Source organism: Mandrillus leucophaeus, unplaced genomic scaffold (assembly GCF_000951045.1).
Source record: "Mandrillus leucophaeus isolate KB7577 unplaced genomic scaffold, Mleu.le_1.0 Scaffold76, whole genome shotgun sequence".
Classification (NCBI taxonomy): domain Eukaryota; kingdom Metazoa; phylum Chordata; class Mammalia; order Primates; family Cercopithecidae; genus Mandrillus; species Mandrillus leucophaeus.
This window is the reverse complement of record NW_012108252.1, coordinates 5885335-5889634: the sequence shown is the minus strand read 5'-3', so window position 1 is coordinate 5889634 and position 4300 is coordinate 5885335.

Below are 4300 nucleotides of genomic sequence, written 5' to 3'. Positions count from 1 at the left end.
TGAGTGCAGGTGGAAAGCAGAATGAGATGAGTTCATGGGATAGATGCAGACCAGATCATACATGGTCTTGTGGCCATGGTACGTATTTGTTTTAACCAGAGCCAATGAAAAAAACATTGAAAGGTTTCAAGTAGAGGAGTGACATAGGAAGATTTTCATATACTTGTGTAAAGAAAGCCTTATAGGGGATCAAACATAGTAGAAGGGAGATGAGTTACCAGAGTATGGCTGTGGTCCAGGTAAGAGATGAGATAATCTTGTTAAAGCCCAGTAGGTTCTTCTTGCCCACCGCATAGATAAAGCCAGTATACTGAGATAGCAGAGAAGGAGTTTAATTATTACAAGGCAGCTGAGCAGGAGGACAGGAGATGTTTCCCAAATCCACCTCCCTGAGAGCTCAGAGGCTAGGGTTTTTAAGGATAGATTGGTGGGTAGAGGGTTAGGAAATGGGAAATGCTGGTTGGCTGGGTCAGGAATGAAATCATAGGCACTGAGTTCATTCCTGGGTGAGGGTAACCAGTCAGGTGGCATCATTTGTTCCATCAGAATGCAAATTCTGAAAAATATCTCCAACACCAGTTTTGGGTTTTACAAGAGTGATGTTATCTATAGGGGCAAGTAGGAAAGTTAGAAATCTTTTGAACACCAGCCACATAACTCCTGAGCAGCAAGCACATTAGGAACCATGACTGGTTATCATTTAACTATGCATAGGTGTTACAGAATTCAGGCCCCTCCCAAAATTCTAATTTTGTGTACTCCATTAGTTTTACAAAGGTGGTTCTGGTCCCCAAACAAGGAGGGGAATAGTTTTGGGAAACAGCTATTATCATCCTTGCTTTAAAGTTAAACTGTAAACTAAATTCCTCCCATAGTTAGCTTGGCCTATGCTCAGGAATGAGCAAGGGCAGTTATCTTGTCAGGTTAGAAGCAAGATTAAGTCAGGTATGTTAGATTTCTCTCACTGGCATAATTTTTGCAAAGGCAGTTCCAGTCTGACTCAGGGCGGTAGTAGTGGAATTTGAAATTAAGAAATGTGGATTAGGTGAAAATATTTTTTGGAGTTGAATTAGTATAATATATTCATGTATTACGTCTGGCAGATACTATAGGTTTTTGCCCCACCAAATTCTAGTCTTCTTTTTCTATAGTACACAGAACTCATCCTTTTTACCTGGGCACTTGGCTACCTAGAACGAAGATTATATTTCCCAGCCTCTTGTATCTTGATGTGGCCATGTAATTAAGTGTGTGTGTGTGTGTGTGTGTGTGTGTGTGTGTGTGTTTGTTTCAGATGGAGTCTTACTCTGTTGCCCAGGCTGGAGTGCAATGGCGTGGTCTCAGCTCACTGCAACCTCTGTCTCCCGGGTTCAAGAGACTCTTCAAACTCAGCCTCCTGAGTAGCTGGGACTACAGGTGCTTGCCACCACACCTGGGTAATTTTTGCATTTTTAGTAGAGATGTGGTTTCACTATGTTGGCCAGGCTGGTCTTGAACTCCTGACCTCATGATCCACCTGCCTAGGCCTCCCAAAGTGTTACAGGAGTGAGCCACTGTGCCTGGCCTTTAAGTTTTAATCAATGATAGGGATATAATATGTGCAACTTCTGGGACATATCCCTAAAGAGAGAGGGAATACCCTTCTTTTCTCTTCCCCCATCCTGATGCTTAGAACATGGGCTTTATGGCTAGAGCTGTCTCCTGAGTCATGAAAATAAGGACTAGAGTAGATTGCTTACAAAGATGGTCCCAGTGATTCATCTAATATTTATAGGCATGTGCCTTTGCAATATAACTGTGATACTTCTTGAATAAAGAAATGTAGTCTATTTCCCCATCCCTTGAAACTGGACAGGCCTTGTGACTTTTTTGACCAGTAGGTACAGCAGAAGTAATATTGTAGGACTTACAAATTTAGACCCTAAGAAGGCTTGTAGCTTCCATTCTCACCCTCTTCAAACACTTTCCTGAAAATAAGCCCAGTCTAACCTATTGGAGGGTGAAAGGCCATGTGGAGGAGACCTAAGTGCCCAGCCAGGAGCCACCATGAACTACACCAAATACAAAACTAGATCCTTTAAAAATTTAAATTTAATTTTCTGGTTTTATTTATTTATTTATTTTTGAGAAGGAGTTTTGCTCTTGTTGCCCAGGCTGGAGTGCAATGGCATGATCTCGGCTCACTGCAACCTCCACCTCCCGGGTTCAAGCAATTCTCCTGTCTCAACCTCCTGAGTAGCTGGGATTACAGGTGCCTGCCACCACACCTGGCTAATTTTTGTATTTTCAGTAGAAACAGGGTTTCACCATGTCGGCCAGGCTGGTCTCGAACTCCTGACCTCAAGCGATCCACCCACCTCAGCCTCCCAAAGTGCTGGTATTACAGGCGTGAGCCAAAGTGCCCGGCCAATTTTCTGGTTTTATTATTTAGAAGTTACCAGACTTGGAAGTTTACAATGAATCAATCAATATAAAAGCTCTTACATTTGAACTTTTTTTTCCCAAAAATCAAAAGAAGAGCAACCCAGAGCTAAATCAAGATTGAAAATCGCCAAACTGATTTTTTCCCCTTTCTCCTTACTTTATTTATTTATTTGCTTGTTAGTTTCAGCATCTTGCTCTGTTGCCCAGGTTGGAGTGTAGTGGCCCAATTGCAGCTCACTGCAACCTCCCCCTCCCAGGCTCAAATGATCCTTCCACCTCAGCCTCCCAAAGAGCTGGGATTACTTATAGATGTGAACCACTGAACTGGGCCTCTCCTTACTTTAAATACCTTATCTTTAGGGCATTTATGCTTCTTACCTATTTGACTACAGTCAAGTTTGATCACTATAGAAGTTAAGCCGTGATGGAGAACAAAATTGGTGGTTTAAACACAATTCAAATAATATCAGATTTTGTAGAGTCATTTTAGCTAGAATCCTTTCAACTGATCAAAAGTTCTTCCTTTGTGCCATTAAAGCTTTATATTTCCTATTAAATATTCATTAATTTTTTCGTCTGGAGAGTGTTTTTGCAAACCACCAATTGTGAACTCTCAGAAACACTTTTGTTAGCTCAATAAATTTATAGCATGTTTTTATGAATCAGGCTTTCCAAGCACTTTATTGGAGTAAAGGCATCATTTATTAGCAAAGCAAAGAGGACCTCATATCTGGCAAAAGTTACTTATATTTTTTAATCATGCTGTCTCTTCTATTTCCCTTTGCTGATAAAGATTCTTATTTAAGCACTGGCCCTGTTTCCTTAGGAGGAGGGTTATGATAGAACATATGCTTTACCAGCATGCCAATTTACAATGATAAAAGCTCAAGGCCAATACAACATAAAAATCCAGTGATAACATATTACATCTTGGCATATGCCACCTTGACTGTACCCTCAAAGTTGCCAACATCAAGAACAATTTTGAGATAGCCAGGCACAGTTTTGGTGGCACACACCTGTATTCCCAGCACTTCAAGAGGCCAAGGCAGGAGGATTTCCTAAGCCCAGGAGTTTGAGATCAGCCTGGACAAATAGTGAAATCCAATCTCTACAAAAAATACAAAAATTATCTGGACACGGTGATGTGCCCCTGTGGTCCCAGCTACTCTAGAGGTTAAGGTAGGAGGATTGCTTGAGCCTGGGAGGCAGAAGTTGCAGTGAGCCGGGATTGCACCACTGGACTCCAGCCTGAGCAGCACAGCAAAACCCTGTCTCAAAAAATAATAATAATAAATTTTTAACAAGAAAAATTTTGAATGTACTTGGAGCATTTAATGACTTTTTTGCAGTCAAGTGATTTTTGAATGGTTCTAAGGTTAGACATCCTTGACAACCATGCATTTCAATGGAACTTTTACATTTTTATGTCTAAAAGATTCAATCATGTAAAAAGTCTTTTATGGGATCGGTCTCTTTTCCTTAAAGTTTGTCTGTTCATAAGAATAATTGTGCATGGTTGCATTGTTCATAGAGTGCCACACAATGATTCAGAACACCAACACCCATATGGGTAAGGAGCAGATTAGAAATATACATTTACTGGTTAATAGACATAGATAAGGAAGTTGTCCCCCAACCAGAGCCAGGCTGTCTCTTGGCTTTAGACCAGTTGTTAATGATATTGGGCAAAGATATTCTTCTGGTATTCATTCCTTTAGGAGTGATAAGGTTTCCAAAGTATGATTACAAGGAACTGGTCTCACCTGGCTTCCATGGGAAAGGTTTCTCTTTCTTTTTCCTTTTCCTTTTCTCTTCTCTCTTTCTCTCCTTCTCTCCCTTTTTCATCACCATTTGCATATTTATTTACATTAGA